Raw genomic sequence first — 14,867 nt, 5'->3', positions numbered from 1 at the left:
GACAAAGAGGAAAACGGACGCAGTACGACGGAGATGGTCGGGCAGTGTCGGAAAGAGACGGAGAACGACGGACGTTGTCGGAAAGAGACGGAGAACGACGGACGTTGTCGGAAAGAGACGGAGAACGACGGACGTTGTCGGAAAGAGACGGAGAACGACGAGGAGAGCCGGGCTCAGCTGCCCCGTAAAGAGACGTGTTTACCGTCGCTCCGGCCGGCGCCCCCAGGCCGGGAGCGCGTGGCGCAGGCGCGGGTCCCGGGGGACCGGTGTCTGCTGCGGTCCCCCCGGCCAGCCCCACACGGCCGTGCCCCTGCCCCTGTCTGTCCGGGGACGGCCAGTCCTTGCTCCACAGCAAACGAGTGGTCCAGGGCGGACCCGGCCCCCAGGCGGTGGTCCGGGGCGAGCCCCCGACCCTGGTGGGGCAGACCCCTCTCGGAGCGCCCGGTCTCCCCCGCTCTGAGAATACGCGGTCTTGGTTGTGGTCGGATCCGGATAACGCACAATCCGCCGTCCTGAGCCGGCGGCTGTGGCCGCTCCTCCCGCAGGCCCGGGTCACGCCTGCGGCCCCGCCCCGCCGGCCCCGCCCCCTGCCGCCCCGCCGGCTCCGCCCCCTGCCGCCCCGCGCGCCCGCCGGCCCCGCCCCCACGGCCCCGACCCCCACGGCCCCGCCCCTGCCACCCCCGCCGGCCCCGCCCCCTGCCGCCCCGCCCCCCCGCCCCCCACGGCCCGGTCCTCATCTGGTGCCCGATCCCGTCCTCGGGCCCTCACGGGCCGCGCCCCCGGCGGGTCCACACCTCCCCGGGGCCTGCTGGAGTGTGGGTGACAGCGCGACCCCCGCCTGTAACCCCAAAGGTGCCCCCGCCCGTGCTGCGCGTCTGCCGGCGGGGGCGGCCGCCACGGCCTCGGAGTCCCCGATCCCCCCTGAGGCCGCGGGCCCTGGCTTCCTGACACTGAGCAGGTCCCGTGGTCGCGTGGGCGCCTCGTGGGTCCGGGGACACAGCCCATAGCCCAGGGCTGCTCACCGGGGGGCGGGGGCTCCCTCGCCGCGGGACCAGAGTGCAGGGGCGGGTCCCCGCCGGACTCAGACGCCGCGTGTGTGGCATCTCCCTGGGCCGTGGCGTCACCCCCGTGGCTCTGAGGGAGGAAGGGGCCGAGGCCCGTGTCAGTCCCTAAGCGGGATGTGTGTGCACCACGACGCTGTGTCAGAGCTCGCACTGGAGCGCGCACACAGCCGTCCCTGGGCCGCGACGTTTTACACCTGATTTGTTGATGGTGCAGTAACTGAGGCCCCCGGAGGTGAGGTGGCTGCCGTGGGTCACCTGTTGGCAAGTGGCAAAGCCGGAGTCCCAAGCAAGAGTCCACGCCGGCTCCCTCCACCACCCTCCACGTCTCCCATGGGAAGGGGATCTCAGTCCTGAGCAGAGACAGTGTTCTCCCGGGGGACAGAGGGGCCGCTGGGGAGGGGCGGGGTGGGGGCTGAAGTGTGAGGCAGCGGGGAAGACGCGTCCCACAGGAGCTGCACGACTCCTCCGCTTGTCCTGGGCCTGCGGCGCTCTGCCTCCAGGGAGCCCTCCCCCGGCACGTGTCTCAGACCCACGTCTCCTCCCCCGTGAGGTCTGGACTGTTATCCAGGCTCATCATTCATTTCCAGCTCCCTTCCCAGCCTCCTGGCCTCCAGGAGCTGGTTCCTGCTCTGGAACCACCAGGGGCGTCCGGACACATCTCGGATTTGAGCTCAAGCGCCCGCTCTGCCCTGAGCGGCCACTGTCCCCTCCGACCAATCTCTGGGTGCCTGGCCGCTGACCAGCAGTCTCCCTCTGGGGTCAGGCCTGAAGGGTGCCTGGGGGGTGTCGGCATCCTTTGGTCTCACCGACCGCCCCAGAAAGAGTGAGGGCAGAGGCCGGCTCCGCTGTGTCCGTCGGAGCTGCTACAGGCACCTACTGATGAGCATACTCTGCACAGAATATTTGTAAAAGGGTTCCTCACGTCCTGTGGCCCCCGGCCCTAAAGCTGCCCGGAGAACACAAAGGTGAGACCGTAATATTGCAGGTGACACGACATTGATACTCTCTACCAAGTCTCTGTGATTACATGTGGGTCTGCTCGTTTGTATTTTCAGTGAGACCGGCTTGACGTGAGCACGGCGGTCCTGCTCACAGCCTCCTGGGAAGGCCCAGGCGGGAATCAGCGGGGTGGAAACACAGCCACCCTCGCTCCCAACCGCTGGAAAAGCTGCCATTACAAACATGTTTGCCTGAGCGCTCTTTTCACGGCAGCAAAGTGTCACAGACCCCTAGATAGGCAATGAAAGGGGTGACTACACTCATCCGGGCCCAGACACTAACAGCGTGGACCTCGTGACCTGCTGCGCCTGCGTCTACGGAGCCCAGCACAGACGGTCTCATAGTAATTGGTTAATTTACTTGAATTGTTGAACAGTGTACACCAAAGCTTGTAATATGCACCCAGGTAAAAAAAGCAAGATGAGGTTTTAGGCACAACGTGACCGCATCCTTGATAAACACACCCTGTCTACATTCACACAGCACAGTTTTCTTTTTTAATTATTTTATTGAGGTCATACTGGTTTATAACACTGTGTAATTTCAGGTGTACATTGTTATATTTCAGCTTCTGTGTAGACTGCATTGTGTTCACCACCACTAGTCTAGTTTCCTTCCAACACCATACACACGTGCCCCTTTACCCCTCTCGCCGTCTCCCAGCCCCTTCCCCTCTGGTAACCACCAATCATGGTTTTGTTTGTACTTTCTGTACCTACGCCCAGGTCAACACCTTCAGTCTGAGGTGCAGATCTTTGCCGTGAACACCTCCACTGTTAGCATTAGCTTAACAACCTACTGTGAGTTACCTTTTATAGGATTTCCAGAACCATGGAGCATCAGAGAGTCCACACTAATGTGTAATTCACAGATGACACAGACCCAGAGACGGTGCAGGAGCATCCAGGTGACCCCACCATTGCATCCAGGTGTCCCCACCGTGGGAGAGCCACCTAGCCGCCAGCCAGAACCCGATTTTCCCATTCCTGCTCATGTGTACCCTGCACTTCCTAGCCCACCCCACTTTTAGCGTGGGCACTGTGTCTCTAGAAGGGGGAGTGGGTGGATGATGAGGGCCTCAGCCAGCCTGGGTCTTAAGGTGAGGGGCATGGTTCCCTCAGGTTCTCCCCAAAAGCCCGCTCTCTGCTGGTTGAACCCTCCACCCAGGAGGAGGAAAGAAAAGCAAGATGGACAGAGCCTGGGTGCCAGGCCCACCGCCCTAGACTCTCCCAGGATGGAGAGAGACGGCCTTGATTTTTCAGCCCTGATTTGTTGGGACGCTTGGTTAGAGTAACAGACTTCTGCCTTAAAAACAAAGGCGCTTTGCAGACCCCTCCTGACGATAACAGAAACTAAGGCCTAATTTAACTCACCCTTTTCTCAAACCGCAGCCCATGCTGAAGAGATGACCCAGCCCATCACTCAGGTACTGGTGCTTAGAAGTCGGGGCCCCTTTAAAGGACTCGCTGAGTTCAGCCCCTGCCCAACTCTGCCTTCTGCTTCCAGGAGGTTTCTTGACAGACTTGACAAACCTGCTCCTCTCCTTGACGACCTAGTTTCACAATTGCCCAAGCTTTCCGCCTTCAAACATTCCTCTTTTAGTCTCGCAGAGCCTGAGGTCACAGTGCTGTCCTGATGGGCCAGCGATCCACTCCTCTAGACCTGTAGGTATTGCTTACGTGACGTTACTAATGACAGAATTCCCCAGGGTGACCAGTTCTGGACTTGGCACTGGGCCTCTTTCCCAGAAAGGGCGGTGGAACTGTCCCCACAGGCCTCGTGGGGGAAGAGCTCATGTTCCGACGGAGGCAGGGTCCTTTCCATTGAAGGTGCTTCCAGTTCCTCATCCTCCCCAGATGCCCACCCCCACATAATTGCTGTCGGTACCAGTCTGTATAGGACCTTAGCCATCTCCTAAGATGAAATTGTTATTTTATACACAGATAGTGGGTTGAATGGTGGCCCCCAAAAGACGTGTCCCCCAGAATGTGTGAAAGTGACCTCATTTGGGAATAGGGTCTTTGCAAATGTGATTAAGTGAAGGATGTGAGAGGAGGTCATTGTGGATGAGGGTGGCCCTAAATCCACTGACAGTGTCCTTATCAGAGACAGAAGAGGAGACACAGACACAGAAGAGAAGCCACGTGGAGACGGAGGCAGAGATGGAGGGAGGCGGCCACCAGCCCAGGGACGCCTGGAGCCCCAGAAGCTGGAAGAGGCAGGAAGGACCCTCCCCTGGAGCCTCTGGAGGGAGCACGGCCCTGCGACCCCTTCATCTCAGACGTCTGGTCTCTAGGACTGGGGGAGGACGGATTCCTGTGGTTTTAAGCCCCCAGTATGTGGTCATTTGTTACAGCAGCCGCAGGAAGCTCACACAGACCCTGTTCTGTAGGCTCATTAAAGGCAGGTAGAGGCTGGGTTACAGAGCCCTTAGAGTCAGTGCTGGGCCACCAGAAAGGCTAACACGGCGGTGGACACCAGACTGTTGAAGGGTCAAGTCTCGAGCCCATCGCTGAGGGTGCAGGCTGCGAGCCGGCCTCCCCAGGTTCTCACGCCCTGTATGTGCAGGGTGGGGGGTGCTCTGAAGCATTTCAGGCGGTCTCCTCGTTGAGGACCTTCAGTGTCAGCATTCACATCACTAATCAAGAACCCGCCAGGGCCGGCCCCGTGGCTTAGCGGTTGAGTGCGTGCGCTCCGCTGCTGGCAGCCCGGGTTCGGATCCCGGGCGTGCACCGAGGTGCCGCTTCTCTGGCCATGCTGAGGCCGCGTCCCACATGTAGCGGCTTGAAGGATGTGCGGCTACGACAGACAGCTATCTACTGGGGCTTTGGGGGAAAAAATAAATAAATAAAATTATATAAAAAAAGAACCGCCAGTTGCAGCAGTGAGCACCCACTTGGGACATTTGCCGTGCTAGTGAGAATTCTGACACTGACCCGAGGTGGGGAGGGAGGCAGTGAGGGAAGGGACGTTCTCCTATGATGCCCCTGCCAGACCATCCTGCCTGGAAAGCTGGTGGGCCCTGAGGAGCGTCTGACCAGCTGTGAGCTGGCCCCAGGCCAGCTGGTCCTGCTGCAGTCTCTCCGTCCCTGTGGGTGACACCACGCAGAACGCGTGCAGAGACCTTAACTGCTGGAGGAGACGGCTCGCTGCCGTGCCAGTCGGGATACACAGCAGCCAGCGCTGGCGCCTTGAGACCACACGGGATGGTTTCACCCCTGCTCTTCTGGGAGCTTTGGTTTACCTGAGTCACCCTGCTGTCCTGACCCCCCGGCCTTTTTCCTGTTCCCTGCCTCTGCCTGGGGAGAACCTCAAACAGCAGTGTGGGCAATGCGTCCTCTTCCTTAGCAGGTCGCGGCACAGCAATTCCTGTGGAAGTTTCCAGCAGAGGTCCGTGTGGCCCCCACTCCCTCCCCTGGGCCACCCCACACGCTCAGGGGCAGGACATGTGGCTTGAGGTGCACTGCAGGGGCTCCTGCTCCCAGGAGGGGTGTTGGTACAGACCTCCATGCTCCCGGCCCCACGCCCAGGTCAGGCTGCCCAGGTGGGCCCATCCTCACCGTCTGGGGCTCGGAGTTGCAGAAATTGGCGTTGCTGCAGCCAGCCAGGAACAGGTGGGGGTCATGAGGGGCCAGGTGGACATGGTTTGTTTCCTACATCATCTTAACCAGCCCGCGAGTGAGAGGAAACTCCAGGAAGACCCTCTCCTCAGGAGCCACGGGAATCGAGCAGAGGAGGGGTGGAGGGAGACAGACGCCCGGGCACCCCAATGCAGCGGGCACGGCCGCAGCGGCCCATCCTCTGTGCAGTGGAAGTGCGGCAGAAGGGAGGCCAGCAGAGGGAAGCCCAGGGCCGTCCGCACAGTGGGGGTGACAGGCGCGCCCAGAGCTGCTGTTTGTTAGTTTGAGTCCTGCTCAGAGGTCTCGGGGTCAGCTCAGGCCAAGAGGTGAGGCTGGGCTGCTCAGCAACGAGGGCTCTCTGCTCGTCTCCTGTGTGTGGAGCCCTGCCTGGGGGGCCCCGTGTCCTGGGAGGCACCTGCCCAGGTGACCATTGTGTCCTGGGTGGCGTCTGCCCAGGTGACCATTGTGTCCTGGGTGGCGTCTGCCCAGGTGACCATTGTGTCCTGGGTGGCGTCTGCCCAGGTGACCATTGTGTCCTGGGTGGCGTCTGCCCAGGTGACCATTGTGTCCTGGGTGGCGTCTGCCCAGGTGACCATTGTGTCCTGGGTGGCGTCTGCCCAGGTGACCATTGTGTCCTGGGTGGCGTCTGCCCAGGTGACCATTGTGTCCTGGGTGGCGTCTGCCCAGGGGACCATTGTGTCCTGGGTGGCGTCTGCCCAGGGGACTCCCGTGTTCTGGGAGGTGCCCACTCAGGAGGGCCCCGTGTCCTGGGAGCTGCATGTGAGGAAGCGTCCTCTCTGCTGCTGGTACAGGGTTGTTACCGACTCGCCTGAGGGCGGCACTGGGAGGAGATGAGAACCCAGGAGATGCCGTGAGCCCCCTGAACCCCCTCCCTGGGCATGGCCCGAGCAAGGACGTCCCTTGGATGTGCTGGCACAGGAAGCTGGCTGATGTGCCGGAGGGGCTCCTGTGTGAGGGAGGCCCCGTGGGTGCCTCTCTTCCCCCCTGACGCAAACCTGACACGCAGCCCCTCCATCGCGGAGGCCTCCCTGGGACAGAGCAGACAGAGGCTGCCTGGGGCTCTGCCTGAGCTCATGATGACTTGGCAGGACCCGGGAGGGACCAGGAGGAGGGGAGCTGACACTGGGGTGCAGCCGTGGGCCCTGCTGGGGCCCCGTGTGGCCTTCCTGAGCCAGAGCCAGATGAGCAGGTGGGTGAGTGCGCCCCAGAGACGCTGCCCTGGTAACATGACGTTGAACCTGCTTCAGGGTGACGGAACCTCGAGGGGTGACCCCAATAACAGGGTTGTGAAACGAGTCTTGTTCAAGGAGGGCTTTTGTAAGATGAATCCCGTGGAAGGAAGGCTTCTGCAGAGCGAATCCTACTCAGAGGGAGGTTTGTGAGACAGATCCGTCAGAGGGTGGACGTGGACGGTGTGGAGGAGCGCACTTGCTCTGGAGCCCCCGGTGCCGACCCGCTCCGTGGCCGCACACTATGCTATCTGGGCAGTTTCTCAGCTTCTCGGAGCCTTGGCGTCCCAGGCTGTGCTGCGGTGATGACAGCCTGGGTGGACTAACCTGCTGAGGACAGCACTGAAAAGAGTCTTGTGGAAGCTTTGAGAACATCGTCTTCGAGGGGCCTGCAGCCCGGTGTCCCCCGCGGATCTCACTTCAGGTTCGGGAGAGCATGATTCCCGCAGTGGCAGGGGATGGCCTCAGTTTGAGCGGGTCCTCCTGCTCCCTGAATCGGGGAGCGGGTGAGGCTTCAGGGGGCAGAGCAGTTTCTTGCCAGAACGTGGGGCGGATGTGTTGTCTACACTGCAGCCTCAGGATCTCGGGGCCCAGCACCCCAGTGCCGCGTCTGGGTCCCCGGGAGGTGGGAGGACCAGCCTGGCCTCCTCCAAGGCCCTCTTCCTTTGCGGGCTGTGGCATCCCTCGAGGTCGAGGCTGTGGTGAGGGAGAGGCACGGGATGGGGGACTGTCCCCTGTGGGACGAGGAGATGGGGCAGCCTGTGCACGTGGACATCAGTGGCAGAAACATCTGCCACAGACCAGGGAGGGGCAGACGGTGGGCCTCAGGAAGCAGGGGTGGGGCTCGGGGGGGGTCCCTGGCGGGGTGGGGGGTGTCCAGCTCCTCACTCAACAAGCTTTGTGGTCGTCAGGGACCATGAGCGTTGGTCCAGTGAACGCTCTTGTCCTGGCCGGCGTGGCCCCCAAGGCTCTGGGGTCGGGGAGCCCTCGGAGTGTGGGTCCAGCAGTGGCCACCAGGGAGGGGGCTGCGGAGGTCCAGCAGGAGGCCACGGTGGGGTGAGCACCTGTGCCGGAAGCTTCCGAGCCCGTCTCCAGCGGGAGCTCACCGTGCACATGGGCCTGCACCGCAGAGTTTATGAGTCTGTGAGCTCCTGTCAACTCCCAGCGGACGTGGATTATTTTCTAGACAAGAGGCAAACACCTGACCTCCCACGTGCCCGCTGCCCACAGAAAGGTGCATCTGAGCTGATGCCAGGCGCTGCCTGTGGGCCCCTCTCCTGACTCAGACGCCTGCCCGCCAGCGGTCACCGTGTCTGCGTCATTACTGTGTGTCCGGCAGTGTCGGGCGTGGCGGGATGAAGGCAGATGGTCCTGGCCCGTGTGGGGCCCTCACCCTCCTCGGAGCCATACCAGGAGGTGTGCCTTCCACTCAGTCCCACGGGCAGAGACCACCGTCCCCTTACAGACGAGGAGGCTGGGACGGGGGGTCTGCCACCTGCCGGCCCATCGTAGGAGTAGGAGCCACATCTCCATTGCCGGCCATCAGAGGCCCACCCAGGGCACTAACCGTTGTGTGTGCTGGCCCGAGGACCAGGCTGGAGGATGAGGACAGGGCGGGGCCCGCACCCCTCTGTGCCCGAATTCGTGGTGGCCAGCAGGCTGGGGTTCAGTGACGGCCTGGGGGTGCGGTGGGTGGCTGTTTGCTGTTAGGGGGACTCCTCGTGGAGGTGGGGCAGCCACGCCACCCTTCCTTGTTCCTCCAACTTCCCCCAGGAAACCATGTCGGCTCCGTGGCTCTGCACCAGAAGGGACCTATGTGGGGGCCTCAGGTACCCTGCACGGGCTTCCTGGGCTGGGAGACGCAGCAGGGGCAGTGGGCGGCCCGGCTTGACTGGACGAGCCCCACAACAGCTTTAATGACGGAAGGAGGACCCCACCAGGAGGTTGGTTGTGGGTGGCCTTCCAAAAGGGCAGGGTGGCCTCGGCCCCGAGGCTGGGGTCAGCGGGGGATGCCAGAGGGTGGCACCTCTGTGGTCCCATGCCGAGCAGGGGCCGATAACCCTCTTCCCACTCCACACTGGGAAGCAGCTTGGACGTCCAAACTGTTGAAAAAGAGATTCTCTGTAAAGTTCTAAATAAAAATGAGAACAACCTTTCCTAGAATCACATCGCAGTTAATTCCTGCAAATTTTAGTGTATCTTAAGCCATACAAACACACTCTGTGTTTATAAGCAGAACACAGTTACATTCTCAGCTCAGACCATCATAGGCAGGTCCTTCCCCGGAAAAAGTGAGCCGGACACACAGCAGTTCTCCATCCTGCAGGACACCTGGCCGTGCAGGGCACTGCTGTACGCCCGGAGAGCCCCAACCTTTGTGCCAACCACAAATCTGCAGTTCCGTGTCCGCCCTGGGAGCACTCAGCGGGGACCACAGGCCTCCAAACGGGCGTGCATGCCCCTCTGCAGGGTGTGGGACCGTGCGGTGGTCTGGAGGGAATCTTTGCAGAGCCGCCGATCGTGGGCGCTGCTGAAATAGCCTGCCTGGGACCTCATTTGCAGAGCAAACTCCTCGTGCAGCCCCTCTTCCCGGGACTGTACAGTCCTCAAGGCCCTGTAGACATAAGATGTCTTAGCTCAGACCGCCGTAACAAAGGACCACCAATGGGGCAGCTTAGACAACAGACATTTATTTCTCCCGGTTCTGGAGGCTGGACTCTGAGATCCAGGTGTCACAGGGCTGGTTCCTCCTGAGGCCTCTCTCCTTGGCGTGTAGACGCCGTCTTCTCCCCGTGTCCTCACGTGGTCGTTCCTCTGTGTGTGTCTGTGTCCTCATCTCCTCTTCTCATAAGGACACCAGTCCTGTTGGATCAGGACCCACCCTAGTGACCTCATTTTACCTTCATCCCCTCCTTAAAGACCCATCTCCACATACAGCCACGTTCTGAGGTCCTGGCGGTCAGGGCTGCAACATGTGAATTTTGGGCACACAGTTCAGCCCAGAACACAGGCGTCCGGCCCAGAGACGTTTCTGTTAAGGGCGAGGGCACAGGTGGTGCGGGTGGGCTTCACCGTCGTGAAATCAGCCGTGCGGGGGAGCCAGGACGATTGTCTGACAAGGGTGCCCCTTCTGTCCTCCACATCAAGAACCGGTGCGCCTGAGCGAGAGCTCCGAGGGCCCGCGTTGCAGTGTTGGTGAGAAGCAGTGAGCGCTGGAAATGTTTCACAGCTGTGAACAGGAGAAACTCTTCAGCTTTTCTCAACACTCGCCTTTGTGCGGTTCTCAGCTGGAAAGGGAGCAGCCTCAAGAAAGTCAGGATGGTCGTCAATGGTCACTCTCGGGGACGCTCTGGGTAAGAGCCACAGAGTGAACTCGCTGTGACTTCTTCCCGATGGGCCGCTTCACTGGAGTACTCACGCTTCTTCTCTTTCTCCTACGGTTGAATCCCTACTCCAGCTGCAGTGGGTCCTCATTCAACCTCATGAAACGTTTCTATTTGTCTATTAATAAAGAATCTACGTGTATATTTTTCTACTAATACCATATATTCCACCTGCTGGTCCGATCTCCTCTCACCTCGCCCCCAGTAAATTCCTTTCTATTGCATTCAAGTTTGACCATGATAAAATCATTGAAGGCATTTTTAATTTTTATGTTGTCTTATTTACTTATTCCAACAGCTGAAAACCAAAGTTAGACACACACACGTACACTTGCGTATACATTTCTGGGTTACACGTACGTTACTATACCAACGCAGAGTAACCTGTAGTGACAGCAGACCCATGTTTGCCTGGAGACGGGGAGGGCCGGAGGAGAGCTCAAGGATGAGGATGTATCATTATCTTGATGGTGGTAACAGTGTCACAATGAGCACATGTTTCAAAATGTATCAAAGTGTACAGTTTACACATGCATTTTATTGTACATCAATTACTGCTCCATAAACCTGTTAATAACCCAGAGTTTTGACTAATGATGCATCATTCCAGTTTCAGCAGGTTAATGAGAAGTAGCATTTTGATCTCTCCTGTTTTTGTAACTTAGAACAAGCAGAGTGTTTGTATCAGCTCTGTATCATTTGATCTCGCCCGGGGTTACTTTTAGGATGCATCCTGTATCTATCTTGCCTCTCATCGATTTTGTGAGCTGCGTCTCAACACAAACACACACATTTTTCTTGAAGGGAAAATCGAAATGGGCCTGTGACCCTCCGAGAATCTGACCGGGCTGGTTGGTCAGGTAGGGAGGGAAGGACACACGAATCATGTTCCACAAGTGGAATCAGCTACATACACAGATTTGGAGAGAATGCACTTAGAGCACATCCTACGAGTGAGAGCCCTTCATTAAAATGAGACACCATGTGGGCCACGAGGTGGACGATCTCGCACTCTCCTGAGCCTTCACAGCACATCTGCCTAAATAAGCCTTTCTAAGAGGGAGAGTAGCTGGTGATGTTAACAGTGGCTGAACTGCCAGGAGCTAAGAAAGGAATGTGATAACAAGCGGGTCATAAATCCTTCGAAAGCTTCCCATTATTTGCTTTCGACAAGATTGAAAGAGAAGCTAATCAAATTGTCAGCTGAGAGATGACCAAACCTTTTGTGTAGTATTTGGACGTGTTATTGGGAGGGAATTGAAAGAATCAGTGACACTTTTGTAACAAAACGTCCACTCACCTAAAGAAGACGTCTCAGTGCTGACATCTGAAGAGCAGACACTAGGAATACATCTAACTATTGAGTCTTTTCTCTTCCTAGCCGTAAGTCATGGTCACCCTGGAATACATCCAAGAAAAAAGGGAAAAGCTGCATTCATCCTATTAAAAGATGCAATTCAAATAAATTTTTATTTTTGTTTCATAATTATAAAATTATAAAAATGTGCAATCATATATAGTGTTTTAATGAGTTGGAATACTCACAATTATAATGTTAATTCTGAAAAATGTATCTCCTTAAGCTTGAAGGTCATAGTAAATGCAACAAATTTTTAATTATTTATAAGTATGGCTATGCTACAGTGATCGATAAAAGACTTTCAGGCATAAAAGTCCACTGCATTGAAATAACATTCTCTGAGTAATCTGGAGTGAAAATACCATTTCAAATAGAAAACGAACATCAGGAAGCCAATCTGAAAGTCTCTGTGCTGTGTGACCCCACAGATGACATGCTGGAGAGGAAGAGCTGGGGTACAGGGAGAGGACGAGCGTTGTGGGGCCGGGCGGGGGAAGGGTGGGGGAAGAGACGGAGCACAGGGGATTTTAGGGCAGTGAAAGGACTCTGTACGAGACCATAGTGGTGGATACACGTCATTACGCACCTGTCCAAACCCACAGAGTGTGCAACACCAGGATGAGCCCTCGTGGAAACTGTAGGCCTCAGTTAGTAACTGTGTCCACGTTGGCTCATCAGTTGTTACAGATGAACCACACTGACGCAGGATGTTAATACGAGTGGTGGGGGGTGGACGACGACGACGACGACGACATTGGGGGTGGGGGCGGTTAGAGAGTACTGGGAGCTCTGTGATGAAAATCAATACGGGGGAATCTCATTGAACATGAAGTCAAGAGGCCGGAAGGGGGAGCTCGCATGCAGCACCACTCAAGGCCGGTTACAGGGAAGACAGTGGCAGAGCCCAGCAGACAGAAGTCTCAACAGGAGGAACCATCCATTACAGCCCCCAGCAGGAAGAGATGGACACTGCCTCCACACAGAAATCGATGACCCCAGCAGCTCACCCACTGAGGAACCAGCACCACGCTGACCTCCTGCTTCTCTCCAGTGGACTTTCATTGCAGACAACCCCTCCCAGCTTCCTCCTTTTTCCATATAAAATGACGTTCCCCTCCTTTGCTTGGTGGATTTGCCTGTGGTCCACCATAGTGTGCAGGTCCCAAATTGCAATTCTTTGGTTATTCCTGAATGAACTCATTTTACTGGTAAGATAACCGGCTGTTTTATTGTTAAGGTTGACATACACAGTGTCCACAGTGGGATCTGAAGGCGGCGCCCCCCGAGTGATGGCAGCCCCCAGAATCAGGTGAGGTGCCCACACCGGGCCCCTAGTGCTCATGGCTTCCCTGAGTCACTGCCAGCCTTTGGTTTGGTGCGCCTTCTCTGGGATTCTGAGCTCCGCTTTGTTGTGAGTTTTGAGCTCTCCAACTTTATTCGGGAAGGGGAGAGGGGTTTTTCCTCTCAGAGACGGGTCAGAGCGCCTTCAGGAGAGGGTTCGTCTCAGGATCCGTCCTCGAAGAGAAAGTCTCCCTCCTCTCAGGGGAGGGTTGCAGCCCCTCCCGGTGGGTACTCGGCTGTCTCCTGAGGCAGCAACTTTCCCTTTGGGGATCCACTTAGTGGGGACTTTCTTTGGTTTTGGATTCCTCCAGGAATCAACTTGGGCTTTCTGGAGATAGGAAACGAGACCCCAGTCGTCTAAATGTTCTGAGGAAACCCTCCTTCAGGGACCCCGGCCGGGTTTATGTTTGAGAACTCTGGGCCCCTGCATGTGTGTTTTTAACTAAGTGGGCAAACTGACCAAGAGTCGACTGGACTTACAGTGGCCATTGTGGAGAGCTTGCGATCTCCCCAACTCGTTTCTCTTAAAATTGAAAGACTGCAGTTCTAACATTAAGCAAAATGAGTGTTATGTTTATTTTAATTAGTATCTAGAGGCTTCCAAATGAGCACAAAACTCTAAAATCACCTCACTACAAGATACTGTGTCTAAATGAGCCAAAACTACTAAAGACCTGAGGGAAACAAAATGACTTCAGAGGCCTCTCTTTCCCCACCCCTTTTCTTTTCTTATGCTCAGGTCCCACCTCTGGGGCCGTCTCCCCCCTGCCCCACACACACACCGTCTCTGGTGCTGAAACTGAACCTTAACTGAGTCCATCGGCCAGAAACACACTGTGGATCCAGCTGTGCCTGTGAACTTTGTACCTGAGACATGGCTGAAGTTTTTAAAACAAAAGCTGTAAGGTCTCTGTGTCTGTCTATACCTTACGTATGTCTGTGTATGTATGTGATATTTTTCTACCTCTGATGGTACTGCCAAAATTAATTTGTGAAAGGCTATATTTAATTGTCTTAAGGAAAATCAAGTCCTTATATAAATCATTCCTAAAAATTCTCAGAAATATAAAAAGTAACCCAATGCTTTTCAGGTCAATGTGATCTGGAAAAATAGTCAAAATTAAAGCTAGTTTAAGTTTGTTGGTTTAGTTGAAACAGGCATGTCTTTCAAGTTATCAACATTAAATATAATACTTTTATCCTATGTAGTTTATTGGCCAAATAAGTTCATATCATCTCTGTTGCAAAATTTGTCAACAAGATAATTCGCTTGAGATGATGGCTGACTTTCTCTAATATCTTGTAAAGTTTTTGAGAGTAATCTAAACATAATTGTTGGGAACAAATTATTTAGAGAGATGAAAATGGGATTAATATTTTTACGTGCAGTAATTATGTTTTATGGTGTGTATGCTTAAAAATAACATCCTCAAATCTTTTTGGGTAACTTAAAACTTTCAAGTTTTTACTAAAAGTTAAATCAAATGATGGAATTTCATTGAATATTTGGATCATTTTCCAAACAAGATAAAATACTAAAACATTAATTACTGAACATAGGTTTATCTACTTTAGCCTCCCTATTGCAAAGATGCTAAAGATAAATTTGAGTCTGTTAGTGACCAGATCTTGTGCCACATTGAAATATTGCACTATTTAAAAGGGCATATGCTTCTAGAGATTATAAAATGTATGTATACATTTGCTAGTCCACAATTGCTTACTTCTTAATTTTCACTAGGAATCAAGGGTTCTAAGGGTTAAGAATTCTACTTAACAGGCGTGATTAAAGCTGCCAGATGCAGGGAAAGTAGGATGTGTATTTTTGGTTAGAAAAAGATAACGAAGTA

The 14,867-nt window shown here is 55.6% G+C and overlaps 1 long non-coding RNA gene across 1 annotated transcript; it reads left to right on the top strand.

The window, feature by feature from the left end:
• Nucleotides 1-1,524: 1,524 nt before the first annotated feature.
• Nucleotides 1,525-2,663, top strand: LOC147912047 (uncharacterized). Its single transcript, XR_015550456.1, has 2 exons — nucleotides 1,525-2,029; nucleotides 2,120-2,663. It is a non-coding gene; the product is annotated as an uncharacterized LOC147912047 (long non-coding RNA).
• Nucleotides 2,664-14,867: the final 12,204 nt, after the last annotated feature.

The sequence above is a fragment of the Ceratotherium simum genome, chromosome X (assembly GCF_057802395.1).
Source record: "Ceratotherium simum simum isolate JZ-2026a chromosome X, ASM5780239v1, whole genome shotgun sequence".
NCBI classification, from domain to species: domain Eukaryota; kingdom Metazoa; phylum Chordata; class Mammalia; order Perissodactyla; family Rhinocerotidae; genus Ceratotherium; species Ceratotherium simum.
The sequence above is the reverse complement of the archived record's forward strand: the minus strand, read 5'-3'. Positions and strand labels throughout refer to the sequence as shown.